The sequence below is a fragment of the Macaca mulatta genome, chromosome 17 (assembly GCF_049350105.2).
Source record: "Macaca mulatta isolate MMU2019108-1 chromosome 17, T2T-MMU8v2.0, whole genome shotgun sequence".
NCBI lineage: Eukaryota > Metazoa > Chordata > Mammalia > Primates > Cercopithecidae > Macaca > Macaca mulatta.
Genome location: NC_133422.1, coordinates 45,884,699 through 45,901,330, shown reverse-complemented (window position 1 = coordinate 45,901,330; position 16,632 = coordinate 45,884,699).

The window sequence follows — 16,632 nt, the reverse complement described above, 5'->3', positions numbered from 1 at the left end:
TTGGGAGTGGAAGTCACACATCACGGAGCAGTTTCTCAGAAAGCTTCTTTCCAGATTTCATCTGAGGATATTTCCTTTTTCACCATAGGTCTGTGTGGGCTCCCAAATATCACTTTGCCAATTCCACAAGAACTGTCTTAGCGAAAGGCTTCTTGAGGGGAAAGCTGTAACTCTGTGAGATGATTTCACAGAACACAAAGTACTTTCTCCGAAAGCTTCTTTCTCTTTGTAATCGGAGGATATGTCCTTTGGCCCTGTAGTCTTCAAAGGGATCCGAAATATCTGTTCTCAGATTCCACAGAAATAAGGCTAGCAAAGAGATCCACGAAATACAGATGTAACTCTGTGAGTGGAAGTCACACATCACAGAGCAGTTTCTTAGAAAGCTTCTTTCCAGATTTCATCTGAGGATATTTCCTTTTTCACCATAGCCCTCTATGAGCTTCCAAATATCCCTTTGCCAATTCCACAAAAACTGTCTTAGCGAAAGGCTTCTTGAAGGGAAAGCTGTAACTCTGTGAGATGATTTCACGGAACACAAAGAAGTTTCTCAGAAAGCTTCTTTCTCTTTGTTATCGGATGATATTTCCTTTGACCCTATAGTCATCAAAGGGATCCGAAATATCTGTTCTCAGATTCCACAGAAATAAGGCTAGCAAAGAGATCCACGAAATACAGATGTAACTCTGTGAGGTGGATTAACAGAACACTAAGCCCTTTCTCAGAAAGCTTCTTTCCAGATTACATCTGAGGATATTTCCTTTTTCACCATAGCCCTCTATGGGCTTCCAAATATCACTTTGCCAATTCCACAAGAACTGTCTTAGCAAAAGGCTTCTTGACGGGAAAGCTGTAACTCTGTGAGATGATTTCACAGTACACAAAGAAGTTTCTCAGAAAGCTTCTTTCTCTTTGTTATCGGAGGATATTTCCTTTGGCCCTATACTCTTCAAAGGGATCCGAAATATCTCTTCTCAGATTCCACAGAAATAAGGCTAGCAAAGAGATCCACGAAATACAGATGTAACTCTGTGAGATGAATTAACAGAACACTAAGCAGTTTCTCAGAAAGCTTCTTTCCAGATTTCATCTGAGGATATTTCCTTTTTCACCATAGGCCTCTAAGGGATCCCAAATATCCCTTTGCCTATTCCACAAGAACTGTCTTAGCGAAAGGCTTCTTGAGTGGGAAGCTGTAACTCTGTGAGATGATTTCACAGAACACAAAGAAGTTTCTCAGAAAGCTTCTTTCTCTTTGTTATCGGAGGATATTTCCTTTGGCCCTATAGTCTTCAAAGGGATCCGAAATATCTGTTCTCAGATTCCACAGAAATAAGGCTAGCAAAAAGATCCACGAAATACAGATGTAACTCTGAGAGTGGAAGTCACACATCACAGAGCAGTTTCTCAGAAAGCTTCTTTCCGATTTCATCTGAGGATATTTCCTTTTTCACCATAGGCCTCTATGGGCTCTGAAATATCCCTTTCCCAATTCCACAAGAACTGTGTTAGCGAAAGGCTTCTTGAGTGGAAAGCTGTAACTCTGTGAGATGATTTCACAGAACAGAAAGAAGTTTCTCAGAAAGCTTCTTTCTCTTTGTTATGGGAGGATATTTCCTTTGGCCCTATAGTCTTCAAAGGGATCCGAAATATCTGTTCTCAGATTCCACAGAAATAAGGCTAGCAAAGAGATCCACGAAATACAGATGTAACTCTGTGAGATGAATTAACAGAACACTAAGAAGTTTCTCAGAAAGCTTCTTTCCAGATTTCATCTGAGGATATTTCCTTTTTCACCATAGGCCTCTATGGGCTCCCAAATATCCCTTTGCCAATTCCACAAGAACTGTCTTAGCGAAAGGCTTCTTGAGGGGAAAGATGTAACTCTGTGAGATGATTTCACAGAACACAAAGAAGTTTCTCAGAAAGCTTCTTTCTCTTTGTTATCGGAGGATATTTCCTTTGGCCCTATAGTCTTCAAAGGGATCTGAAATATCTGTTCTCAGATTCCACAGAAATAAGGCTAGCAAAGAGATCCACGAAATACAGATGTAACTCTGTGAGATGAATTAACAGAACACTAAGAAGTTTCTCAGAAAGCTTCTTTCCAGATTTCATCGGAGGATATTTCCGTTTTCACCATAGTCCTGTATGGGCTCCCAAATATCACGTTGCCAATTCCACAAGAACTGTCTTAGCGAAAGGCTTCTTGAGTGGAAAGCTGTAACTCTGTGAGATGATTTCACAGAACACAAAGAAGTTTCTCAGAAAGCTTCTTTCTCTTTGTTATCGGAGGATATTTCCTTTGGCCCTACAGTCTTCAAAGGGATCCGAAATATCTGTTCTCAGATTCCACAGAAATAAGGCTAGCAAAGAGATCCACGAAATACAGATGTAACTCTGTGAGTGGAAGTCACACATCACAGAGCAGTTTCTCAGAAAGCTTCTTTCCAGATTTCATCTGAGGATATTTCCTTTTTCACCATAGGCCTCTATGGGCTCTGAAATATCCCTTTCCCAATTCCACAAGAACTGTCTTAGCGAAAGGCTTCTTGAGGGGAAAGCTGTAACTCTGTGAGATGATTTCACAGAACAGAAAGAAGTTTCTCAGAAAGCTTCTTTCTCTTTGTTATCGGAGGATATTTCCTTTGGCCCTACAGTCTTTAAAGGGATCCGAAATATCTGTTCTCAGATTCCACAGAAATAAGGCTAGCAAAGAGATCCAGGAAATACAGATGTAACTCTGTGAGATGAATTAACAGAACACTAAGAAGTTTCTCAGAAAGCTTCTTTCCAGATTTCATCGGAGGATATTTCCTTTTTCACCATAGTCCTGTATGGGCTCCCAAATATCACTTTGCCAATTCCACAAGAACTGTCTTAGCGAAAGGCTTCTTGAGTGGAAAGCTGTAACTCTGTGAGATGATTTCACAGAACACAAAGAAGTTTCTCAGAAAGCTTCTATCTCTTTGTTATCGGAGGATATTTCCTTTGGCCCTATAGTCTTCAAAGGGATCCGAAATATCTGTTCTCAGATTCCACAGAAATAAGGCTAGCAAAGAGATCCACGAAATACAGACGTAACTCTGTGAGGTGAATTAACAGAACACTAAGAAGTTTCTTCGAAAGCTTCTTTCCAGATTTCATCTGAGGGTATTTCCTTTTTCACCATAGGGCTCTAGGGGCTCCCAAATATCCCTTTGCCAATTCCACAAGAACTGTCTTAGCGAAAGGCTTCTTGAGTGGAAAGCTGTAACTCTGTGAGATGATTTCACAGAACACAAAGAAGTTTCTCAGAAAGCTTCTTTCTCTTTGTTATCGGAGGATATTTCCTTTGGCCCTATAGTCTTAAAAGGGATCCGAAATATCTGTTCTCAGATTCCACAGAAATAAGGCTAGCAAAGAGATCCACGAAATACAGATGTAACTCTGTGAGTGGAAGTCACACATCACAGGGCAGTTTCTCAGAAAGCTTCTTTCCAGATTTCATCTGAGGATATTTCCTTTTTCACCATAGCCCTCTATGGGCTTCCAAATATCCCTTTGCCAATTCCACAAGAACTGTCTTAGCGAAAGGCGTCTTGAAGGGAAAGCTGTAACTCTGTGAGATGATTTCACAGAACACAAAGAAGTTTCTCAGAAAGCTTCTTTCTCTTTGTTATCGGAGGATATTTCCTTTGGCCCTATAGTCTTCAAAGGGATCCGAAATATCTGTTCTCAGATTCCACAGAAATAAGGCTAGCAAAGAGATCCACGAAATACAGATGTAACTCTGTGAGATGAATTAACAGAACACTAAGAAGTTTCTCAGAAAGCTTCTTTCCAGATTTCATCTGAGGATATTTCCTTTTTCACAATAGGCCTCTATGGGCTCCCAAATATCCCTTTGCCAATTCCACAAGAACTGTCTTAGCGAAAGGCTTCTTGAATGGAAAGCTGTAACTCTGTGAGATGATTTCACAGAACACAAAGAAGTTTCTCAGAAAGCTTCTTTCTCTTTGTTATCGGAGGATATTTCCTTTGGCCCTATAGTATTCAAAGGGATCCGAAATATCTGTTCTCAGATTCCACAGAAATAAGGCTAGCAAAGAGATCCACGAAATACAGATGCAACTCTGTGAGATGAATTAACAGAACACTAAGCAGTTTCTCAGAAAGCTTCTTTCCTGATTTCATCTGAGGATATTTCCTTTTTCACCATAGGCCTCTATAGGCTCTGAAATATCCCTTTGCCAATTCCACAAGAACTGTCTTAGTGAAAGGCTTCTTTAGTGGAAAGCTGTAACTCTGTGAGATGATTTCACAGAACACAAAGAAGTTTCTCAGAAAGCTTCTTTCTCTTTGTTATCGGAGGATATTTCCTTTGGCCCTATAGTCTTCAAAGGGATCCGAAATATCTGTTCTCAGATTCCACAGAAATAAGGCTAGCAAAGAGATCCACGAAACACAGATGTAACTCTGTGAGTGGAAGTCACACATCACAGGGCAGTTTCTCAGAAAGCTTCTTTCCAGATTTCATCTGAGGATATTTCCTTTTTCACCATAGCCCTCTATGGGCTTCCAAATATCCCTTTGCCAATTCCACAAGAACTGTCTTAGCGAAAGGCTTCTTGAGGGGAAAGCTGTAACTCTGTGAGATGATTTCACAGAACACAAAGAAGTTTCTCAGAAAGCTTCTTTCAGTTTGTTATCGGAGGATATTTCCTTTGACCCTATAGTCTTCAAAGGGATCCGAAATATCTGTTCTCAGATTCCACAGAAATAAGGCTAGCAAAGAGATCCACGAAATACTGATGTAACTCTGTGAGTGGAAGTCACACATCACAGAGCAGTTTCTCAGAAAGCTTCTTTCCAGATTTCATCTGAGGATATTTCCTTTTTCACCATAGCCCTCTATGGGCTTCCAAATATCACTGTGCCAATTCCACAAGAACTGTCTAAGAGAAAGGCTTCTTGAAGGGAAAGCTGTAACTCTGTGAGATGATTTCGCAGAACACAAAGAAGTTTCTCAGAAAGCTTCTTTCTCTTTGTTATCGGAGGATATTTCCTTTGGCCCTATAGTCTTCAAAGGGATCCGAAATATCTGTTCTCAGATTCCACAGAAATAAGGCTAGCAAAGAGATCCACGAAATACAGATGTAACTCTGTGAGATGAATTAACAGAACACTAAGAAGTTTCTCAGAAAGCTTCCTTCCAGATTTCATCTGAGGATATTTCCTTTTTCACCATAGGCCTCTATGGGCTCTGAAATATCCCTTTGCCAATTCCACAAGAACTGTCTTAGCGAAAGTCTTCTTGAGTGGAAAGCTGTAACTCTGTGAGATGATTTCACAGAACACAAAGAAGTTTCTCAGAAAGCTTCATCCTCTTTGTTATCGGAGGATATTTCCTTTGGCCCTATAGTCTTCAAAGGGATCCGAAATATCTGTTCTCAGATTCCACAGAAATAAGGCTAGCAAAGAGATCCACGAAATACAGATGTAACACTGTGAGATGAATTAACAGAACACTAAGCAGTTTCTCAGAAAGCTTCTTTCCAGATTTCATCTGAGGATATTTCCTTTTTCACCCTAGGCCTCTAAGGGCTCTGAAATATCCCTTTGCCAATTCCACAAGAACTGTCTTAGTGAAAGGCTTCTTGAGTGGAAAGCTGTATGTCTGTGAGATGATTTCACAGAACACAAAGAAGTTTCTCAGAAAGCTTCTTTCTCTTTGTTATCGGAGGATATTTCCTTTGGCCCTATAGTCTTCAAAGGGATCCGAAATATCTGTTCTCAGATTCCACAGAAATAAGGCTAGCAAAGGGATCCACGAAATACAGATGTAACTCTGTGAGTGGAAGTCACACATCACAGGGCAGTTTCTCAGAAAGCTTCTTTCCAGATTTCATCTGAGGATATTTCCTTTTTCACCATAGCCCTCTATGGGCTTCCAAATATCCCTTTGCCAATTCCACAAGAACTGTCTTAGCGAAAGGCTTCTTGAGGGGAAAGCTGTAACTCTGTGAGATGATTTCACAGAACACAAAGAAGTTTCTCAGAAAGCTTCTTTCAGTTTGTTATCGGAGGATATTTCCTTTGACCCTATAGTCTTCAAAGGGATCCGAAATATCTGTTCTCAGATTCCACAGAAATAAGGTTAGCAAAGAGATCCACGAAATACAGATGTAACTCTGTGAGTGGAAGTCACACATCACAGAGCAGTTTCTCAGAAAGCTTCTTTCCAGATTTCATCTGAGGATATTTCCTTTTTCACCATAGCCCTCTATGGGCTTCCAAATATCACTTTGCCAATTCCACAAGAACTGTCTAAGAAAAGGCTTCTTGAAGGGAAAGCTGTAACTCTGTGAGATGATTTCACAGAACACAAAGAAGTTTCTCAGAAAGCTTCTTTCTCTTTGTTATCGGAGGATATTTCCTTTGGCCCTATAGTCTTCAAAGGGATCCGAAATATCTGTTCTCAGATTCCACAGAAATAAGGCTAGCAAAGAGATCCACGAAATACAGATGTAACTCTGTGAGATGAATTAACAGAACACTAAGAAGTTTCTCAGAAAGCTTCTTTCCAGATTTCATCGGAGGATATTTCCTTTTTCACCATAGGCCTCTATGGGCTACCAAATATCCCTTTGCCAATTCCACAAGAACTGTCTTAGCGAAAGGCTTCTTGAGTGGAAAGCTGTAACTCTGTGAGATGATTTCACAGAACACAAAGAAGTTTCTCAGAAAGCTTCTTTCTCATTGTTATCGGAGGATATTTCCTTTGGCCCTATAGTCTTCAAAGGGATCCGAAATATCTGTTCTCAGATTCCACAGAAATAAGGCTAGCAAAGAGATCCCCGAAATACAGATGTAACTCTGTGAGATGAATTAACAGAGCACTAAGCAGTTTCTCAGAAAGCTTCTTTCCTGATTTCATCTGAGGATATTTCCTTTTTCACCATAGGCCTCTATGGGCTCTGAAATATCCCTTTGCCAATTCCACAAGAACTGTCTTAGTGAAAGGCTTCTTGAGTGGAAAGCTGTAACTCTGAGAGATGATTTCACAGAACACAAAGAAGTTTCTCAGAACGCTTCTTTCTCTTTGTTATCGGAGGATATTTCCTTTGGCCCTATAGTCTTCAAAGGGATCCGAAATATCTGTTCTCAGATTCCACAGAAATAAGGCTAGCAAAGAGATCCACAAAACACAGATGTAACTCTGTGAGTGGAAGTCACACATCACAGGGCAGTTTCTCAGAAAGCTTCTTTCCTGATTTCATCTGAGGATATTTCCTTTTTCACCATAGCCCTCTATGGGCTTCCAAATATCCCTTTGCCAATTCCACAAGAACTGTCTTAGCGAAAGGCGTCTTGAAGGGAAAGCTGTAAATCTGAGAGATGATTTCACAGAACACAAAGAAGTTTCTCAGAAAGCTTCTTTCTCTTTGTTATCGGAGGATATTTCCTTTGACCCTATAGTCTTCAAAGGGATCCGAAATATCTGTTCTCAGATTCCACAGAAATAAGGCTAGCAAAGAGATCCACGAAACACAGATGTAACTCTGTGAGTGGAAGTCACACATCACAGGGCAGTTTCTCAGAAAGCTTCTTTCCAGATTTCATCTGAGGATATTTCCTTTTTCACCATAGCCCTCTATGGACTTCCAAATATCCCTTTGCCAATTCCACAAGAACTGTCTCACCGAAAGGCTTCTTGAGTGGAAAGCTGTAACTCTGTGAGATGATTTCACAGAACACAAAGAAGTTTCTCAGAAAGCTTCTTTCTCTTTGTTATCGGAGGATATTTCCTTTGACCCTATAGTCTTCAAAGGGATCCGAAATATCTGTTCTCAGATTCCACAGAAATAAGGCTAGAAAAGAGATCCACGAAATACAGATGTAACTCTGTGAGTGGAAGTCACACGTCACAGAGCAGTTTCTCAGAAAGCTTCTTTCCAGATTTCATCTGAGGATATTTCCTTTTTCACCATAGCCCTCTATGGGCTTCCAAATATCACTTTGCCAATTCCACAAGAACTGTCTAAGAGAAAGGCTTCTTGAAGGGAAAGCTGTAACTCTGTGAGATGATTTCACAGAACACAAAGAAGTTTCTCAGAAAGCTTCTTTCTCTTTGTTATCGGAGGATATTTCCTTTGGCCCTATAGTCTTCAAAGGGATCCGAAATATCTGTTCTCACATTCCACAGAAATAAGGCTAGCAAAGAGATCCACGAAATACAGATGTAACTCTGTGAGATGAATTAACAGAACACTAAGCAGTTTCTCAGAAAGCTTCTTTCCTGATTTCATCTGAGGATATTTCCTTTTTCAACATAGGCCTCTATGGGCTCTGAAATATCCCTTTGCCAATTCCACAAGAACTGTCTTAGTGAAAGGCTTCTTGAGTGGAAAGCTGTAACTCTGTGAGATGATTTCACAGAACACAAAGAAGTTTCTCAGAACGCTTCTTTCTCTTTGTTATCGGAGGATATTTCCTTTGGCCCTATAGTCTTCAAAGGGATCCCAAATATCTGTTCTCAGATTCCACAGAAATAAGGCTAGCAAAGAGATCCACGAAACACAGATGTAACTCTGTGAGTGGAAGTCACACATCACAGGGCAGTTTCTCATAAAGCTTCTTTCCAGATTTCATCTGAGGATATTTCCTTTTTCACCATAGCCCTCTATGGTCTTCCACATATCCCTTTGCCAATTCCACAAGAACTGTCTTAGCGAAAGGCGTCTTGAAGGGAAAGCTGTAAATCTGTGAGATGATTTCACAGAACACAAAGAAGTTTCTCAGAAAGCTTCTTTCTCTTTGTTATCGGAGGATATTTCCTTTGACCCTATAGTCTTCAAAGGGATCCGAAATATCTGTTCTCAGATTCCACAGAAATAAGGCTAGCAAAGAGATCCACGAAACACAGATGTAACTCTGTGAGTGGAAGTCACACATCACAGGGCAGTTTCTCAGAAAGCTTCTTTCCAGATTTCATCTGAGGATATTTCCTTTTTCACCATAGCCCTCTATGGGCTTCCAAATATCCCTTTGCCAATTCCACAAGAACTGTCTCACCGAAAGGATTCTTGAGTGGAAAGCTGTAACTCTGTGAGATGATTTCACAGAACACAAAGAAGTTTCTCAGAAAGCTTCTTTCTCTTTGTTATCGGAGGATATTTCCTTTGGCCCTATAGTCTTCAAAGGGATCCGAAATATCTGTTCTCAGATTCCACAGAAATAAGGCTAGCAAAGAGATCCACGAAATACAGATGTAACTCTGTGAGTGGAAGTCACACATCACAGAGCAGTTTCTCAGAAAGCTTCTTTCCAGATTTCATCTGAGGATATTTCCTTTTTCACCATAGCCCTCTATGGGCTTCCAAATATCACTTTGCCAATTCCACAAGAACTGTCTAAGAGAAAGGCTTCTTGAAGGGAAAGCTGTAACTCTGTGAGATGATTTCACAGAACACAAAGAAGTTTCTCAGAAAGCTTCTTTCTCTTTGTTATCGGAGGATATTTCCTTTGGCCCTATAGTCTTCAAAGGGATCCGAAATATCTGCTCTCAGATTCCACAGAAATAAGGCGAGCAAAGAGATCCACGAAATACAGATGTAACTCTGTGAGATGAATTAACAGAACACTAAGAAGTTTCTCAGAAAGCTTCCTTCCAGATTTCATCTGAGGATATTTCCTTTTTCACCATAGGCCTCTATGGGCTCTGAAATATCCCTTTGCCAATTCCACAAGAACTGTCTTAGCGAAAGGCTTCTTGAGGGGAAAGCTATAACTCTGTGAGATGATTTCACAGAACACAAAGAAGTTTCTCAGAAAGCTTCTTTCTCTTTGTTATCGGAGGATATTTCCTTTGGCCCTATAGTCTTCAAAGGGATCCGAAATATCTGTTCTCACATTCCACAGAAATAAGGCTAGCAAAGAGATCCACGAAATACAGATGTAACTCTGTGAGATGAATTAACAGATCACTAAGCAGTTTCTCAGAAAGCTTCTTTCCTGATTTCATCTGAGGATATTTCCTTTTTCACCATAGGCCTCTAAGGGCTCTGAAATATCCCTTTGCCAATTCCACAAGAACTGTCTTAGTGAAAGGTTTCTTGAGTGGAAAGCTGTAACTCTGTGAGATGATTTCACAGAACACAAAGAAGTTTCTCAGAAAGCTTCTTTCTCTTTGTTATCGGAGGATATTTCCGTTGACCCTATAGTCTTCAAAGGGATCCGAAATATCTGTTCTCAGATTCCACAGAAATAAGGCTAGCAAAGAGATCCACGAAATACAGATGTAACTCTGTGAGATGAATTAACAGAACACTAAGCAGTTTCTCAGAAAGCTTCTTTCCAGATTTCATCTGAGGATATTTCCTTTTTCAACATAGGCCTGTGTGGGCTCCCAAATATCACTTTGCCAATTCCACAAGAACTGTCTTAGCGAAAGGCTTCTTGAGGGGAAAGCTGTAACTCTGTGAGATGATTTCACAGAACACAAAGAAGTTTCTCAGAAAGCTTCTTTCTCTTTGTTATCGGAGGATATTTCCTTTGGCCCTATAGTCTTCAAAGGGATCCGAAATATCTGTTCTCAGATTCCACAGAAATAAGGCTAGCAAAGAGATCCACGAAATACAGATGTAACTCTGTGAGTGGAAGTCACACATCACAGAGCAGTTTCTCAGAAAGCTTCTTTCCTGATTTCATCTGAGGATATTTCCTTTTTCACCATAGCTCTCTAGGGGATTCCAAATATCCCTTTGCCAATTCCACAAGAACTGTCTTAGCGAAAGGCTTCTTGAGGGGAAAGCTGTAACTCTGTGAGATGATTACACAGAACACAAAGAAGTTTCTCAGAAAGCTTCTTTCTCTTTGTTATCGAAGGATATTTCCTTTGGCCCTATAGTCTTCAAAGGGATCCGAAATATCTGTTCTCAGATTCCACAGAAATAAGGCGAGCAAAGAGATCCACGAAATACAGATGTAATTCTGTGAGAAGAATTAACAGAACACTAAGCAGTTTCTCAGAAAGCTTCTTTCCAGATTTCATCTGAGGATATTTCCTTTTTCACCATAGTCCTGTATGGGCTCCCAAATATCACTTTGCCAATTCCAAAAGAACTGTCTCAGCGAAAGGCTTCTTGAGTGGATAGCTGTAACTCTGTGAGATGATTTCACCGAACACAAAGAAGTTTCTCAGAAAGCTTCTTTCTCTTTGTTATCGGAGGATATTTCCTTTGGCCCTATAGTCTTCAAAGGGATCCGAAATATCTGTTCTCAGATTCCACAGAAATAAGGCTAGCAAAGAGATCCACGAAACACAGATGTAACTCTGTGAGATGAATTAACAGAACACTAAGCAGTTTCTCAGAAAGCTTCTTTCCAGATTTCATCTGAGGATATTTCCTTTTTCACCATAGGCCTCTATGGGCTTCCAAATATCCCTTTGCCAATTCCACAAAACTGCCTTAGCGAAAGGCTTCTTGAGTGGAAAGCTGTAACTCTGTGAGGTGATTTCACAGAACACAAAGAAGTTTCTCAGAAAGCTTCTTTCTCTTTGTTATCGGAGGATATTTCCTTTGGCCCTATAGTCTTCAAAGGGATCCGAAATATCTGTTCTCAGATTCCACAGAAATAAGGCTAGCAAAGGGATCCACGAAATACAGATGTAACTCTGTGAGTGGAAGTCACACATCACAGGGCAGTTTCTCAGAAAGCTTCTTTCCAGATTTCATCTGAGGATATTTCCTTTTTCACCATAGCCCTCTATGGGCTTCCAAATATCCCTTTGCCAATTCCACAAGAACTGTCTTAGTGAAAGGCTTCTTGAGTGGAAAGCTGTAACTCTGTGAGATGATTTCACAGAACACAAAGAAGTTTCTCAGAACGCTTCTTTCTCTTTGTTATCGGAGGATATTTCCTTTGGCCCTATAGTCTTCAAAGGGATCCCAAATATCTGTTCTCAGATTCCACAGAAATAAGGCTAGCAAAGAGATCCACGAAACACAGATGTAACTCTGTGAGTGGAAGTCACACATCACAGGGCAGTTTCTCAGAAAGCTTCTTTCCAGATTTCATCTGAGGATATTTCCTTTTTCACCATAGCCCTCTATGGTCTTCCAAATATCCCTTTGCCAATTCCACAAGAACTGTCTTAGCGAAAGGCGTCTTGAAGGGAAAGCTGTAAATCTGTGAGATGATTTCACAGAACACAAAGAAGTTTCTCAGAAAGCTTCTTTCTCTTTGTTATCGGAGGATATTTCCTTTGACCCTATAGTCTTCAAAGGGATCCGAAATATCTGTTCTCAGATTCCACAGAAATAAGGCTAGCAAAGAGATCCACGAAACACAGATGTAACTCTGTGAGTGGAAGTCACACATCACAGGGCAGTTTCTCAGAAAGCTTCTTTCCAGATTTCATCTGAGGATATTTCCTTTTTCACCATAGCCCTCTAAGGGCTTCCAAATATCCCTTTGCCAATTCCACAAGAACTGTCTCACCGAAAGGATTCTTGAGTGGAAAGCTGTAACTCTGTGAGATGATTTCACAGAACACAAAGAAGTTTCTCAGAAAGCTTCTTTCTCTTTGTTATCGGAGGATATTTCCTTTGGCCCTATAGTCTTCAAAGGGATCCGAAATATCTGTTCTCAGATTCCACAGAAATAAGGCTAGCAAAGAGATCCACGAAATACAGATGAAACTCTGTGAGTGGAAGTCACACATCACAGAGCAGTTTCTCAGAAAGCTTCTTTCCAGATTTCATCTGAGGATATTTCCTTTTTCACCATAGCCCTCTATGGGCTTCCAAATATCACTTTGCCAATTCCACAAGAACTGTCTAAGAGAAAGGCTTCTTGAAGGGAAAGCTGTAACTCTGTGAGATGATTTCACAGAACACAAAGAAGTTTCTCAGAAAGCTTCTTTCTCTTTGTTATCGGAGGATATTTCCTTTGGCCCTATAGTCTTCAAAGGGATCCGAAATATCTGTTCTCACATTCCACAGAAATAAGGCTAGCAAAGAGATCCACGAAATACAGATGTAACTCTGTGAGATGAATTAACAGATCACTAAGCAGTTTCTCAGAAAGCTTCTTTCCTGATTTCATCTGAGGATATTTCCTTTTTCACCATAGGCCTCTAAGGGCTCTGAAATATCCCTTTGCCAATTCCACAAGAACTGTCTTAGTGAAAGGTTTCTTGAGTGGAAAGCTGTAACTCTGTGATATGATTTCACAGAACACAAAGAAGTTTCTCAGAAAGCTTCTTTCTCTTTGTTATCGGAGGATATTTCCTTTGACCCTATAGTCTTCAAAGGGATCCGAAATATCTGTTCTCAGATTCCACAGAAATAAGGCTAGCAAAGAGATCCACGAAATACAGATGTAACTCTGTGAGATGAATTAACAGAACACTAAGCAGTTTCTCAGAAAGCTTCTTTCCAGATTTCATCTGAGGATATTTCCTTTTTCAACATAGGCCTGTGTGGGCTCCCAAATATCACTTTGCCAATTCCACAAGAACTGTCTTAGCGAAAGGCTTCTTGAGGGGAAAGCTGTAACTCTGTGAGATGATTTCACAGAACACAAAGAAGTTTCTCAGAAAGCTTCTTTCTCTTTGTTATCGGAGGATATTTCCTTTGGCCCTATAGTCTTCAAAGGGATCCGAAATATCTGTTCTCAGATTCCACAGAAATAAGGCTAGCAAAGAGATCCACGAAATACAGATGTAACTCTGTGAGTGGAAGTCACACATAACAGAGCAGTTTCTCAGAAAGCTTCTTTCCTGATTTCATCTGAGGATATTTCCTTTTTCACCATAGCTCTCTATGGGATTCCAAATATCCCTTTGCCAATTCCACAAGAACTGTCTTAGCGAAAGGCTTCTTGAGGGGAAAGCTGTAACTCTGTGAGATGATTACACAGAACACAAAGAAGTTTCTCAGAAAGCTTCTTTCTCTTTGTTATCGAAGGATATTTCCTTTGGCCCTATAGTCTTCAAAGGGATCCGAAATATCTGTTCTCAGATTCCACAGAAATAAGGCGAGCAAAGAGATCCACGAAATACAGATGTAATTCTGTGAGAAGAATTAACAGAACACTAAGCAGTTTCTCAGAAAGCTTCTTTCCAGATTTCATCTGAGGATATTTCCTTTTTCACCATAGTCCTGTATGGGCTCCCAAATATCACTTTGCCAATTCCAAAAGAACTGTCTCAGCGAAAGGCTTCTTGAGTGGATAGCTGTAACTCTGTGAGATGATTTCACCGAACACAAAGAAGTTTCTCAGATAGCTTCTTTCTCTTTGTTATCGGAGGATATTTCCTTTGGCCCTATAGTCTTCAAAGGGATCCGAAATATCTGTTCTCAGATTCCACAGAAATAAGGCTAGCAAAGAGATCCACGAAACACAGATGTAACTCTGTGAGATGAATTAACAGAACACTAAGCAGTTTCTCAGAAAGCTTCTTTCCAGATTTCATCTGAGGATATTTCCTTTTTCACCATAGGCCTCTATGGGCTTCCAAATATCCCTTTGCCAATTTCACAAGAACTGCCTTAGCGAAAGGCTTCTTGAGTGGAAAGCTGTAACTCTGTGAGGTGATTTCACAGAACACAAAGAAGTTTCTCAGAAAGCTTCTTTCTCTTTGTTATCGGAGGATATTTCCTTTGGCCCTATAGTCTTCAAAGGGATCCGAAATATCTGTTCTCAGATTCCACAGAAATAAGGCTAGCAAAGGGATCCACGAAATACAGATGTAACTCTGTGAGTGGAAGTCACACATCACAGGGCAGTTTCTCAGAAAGCTTCTTTCCAGATTTCATCTGAGGATATTTCCTTTTTCACCATAGCCCTCTATGGGCTTCCAAATATCCCTTTGCCAATTCCACAAGAACTGTCTTAGCGAAAGGCGTCTTGAAGGGAAAGCTGTAACTCTGTGAGATGATTTCACAGAACACAAAGAAGTTTCTCAGAAAGCTTCTTTCTCTTTGTTATCGGAGGATATTTCCTTTGACCCTATAGTCTTCAAAGGGATCCGAAATATCTGTTCTCAGATTCCACAGAAATAAGGCTAGCAAAGAGATCCACGAAATACAGATGTAACTCTGTGAGTGGAAGTCACACATCACAGAGCAGTTTCTCAGAAAGCTTCTTTCCAGATTTCATCTGAGGATATTTCCTTTTTCACCATAGCCCTCTATGGGCTTCCAAATATCACTTTGCCAATTCCACAAGAACTGTCTAAGAGAAAGGCTTCTTGAAGGGAAAGCTGTAACTCTGTGAGATGATTTCACAGAACACAAAGAAGTTTCTCAGAAAGCTTCTTTCTCTTTGTTATCGGAGGATATTTCCTTTGGCCCTATAGTCTTCAAAGGGATCCGAAATATCTGTTCTCAGATTCCACAGAAATAAGGCTAGCAAAGAGATCCACGAAATACAGATGTAACTCTGTGAGATGAATTAACAGAACACTAAGAAGTTTCTCAGAAAGCTTCTTTCCAGATTTCATCGGAGGATATTTCCTTTTTCACCATAGGCCTCTATGGGCTCCCAAATATCCCTTTGCCAATTCCACAAGAACTGTCTTAGCGAAAGGCTTCTTGAGTGGAAAGCTGTAACTCTGTGAGATGATTTCACAGAACACAAAGAAGTTTCTCAGAAAGCTTCTTTCTCATTGTTATCGGAGGATATTTCCTTTGGCCCTATAGTCTTCAAAGGGATCCGAAATATCTGTTCTCAGATTCCACAGAAATAAGGCTAGAAAAGAGATCCACGAAATACAGATGCAACTCTGTGAGATGAATTAACAGAACACTAAGCAGTTTCTCAGAAAGCTTCTTTCCTGATTTCATCTGAGGATATTTCCTTTTTCACCATAGGCCTCTATAGGCTCTGAAATATCCCTTTGCCAATTCCACAAGAACTGTCTTAGTGAAAGGCTTCTTTAGTGGAAAGCTGTAACTCTGTGAGATGATTTCACAGAACACCAAGAAGTTTCTCAGAAAGCTTCTTTCTCTTTGTTATCGGAGGATATTTCCTTTGGCCCTATAGTCTTCAAAGGGATCCGAAATATCTGTTCTCAGATTCCACAGAAATAAGGCTAGCAAAGAGATCCACGAAATACAGATGTAACTCTGTGAGTGGAAGTCACACATCACAGAGCAGTTTCTCAGAAAGCTTCTTTCCAGATATCATCTGAGGATATATCCTTTTTCACCATAGCCCTCTATGGGCTTCCAAATATCACTTTGCCAATTCCACAAGAACTGTCTAAGAGAAAGGCTTCTTGAAGGGAAAGCTGTAACTCTGTGAGATGATTTCACAGAACACAAAGAAGTTTCTCAGAAAGCTTCTTTCTCTTTGTTATCGGAGGATATTTCCTTTGGCCCTATAGTCTTCAAAGGGATCCGAAATATCTGCTCTCAGATTCCACAGAAATAAGGCTAGCAAAGAGATCCACGAAATACAGATGTAACTCTGTGAGATGAATTAACAGAACACTAAGAAGTTTCTCAGAAAGCTTCCTTCCAGATTTCATCTGAGGATATTTCCTTTTTCAACATAGGCCTCTATGGGCTCTGAAATATCCCTTTGCCAATTCCACAAGAACTGTCTTAGCGAAAGTCTTCTTGAGGGGAAAGCTATAAC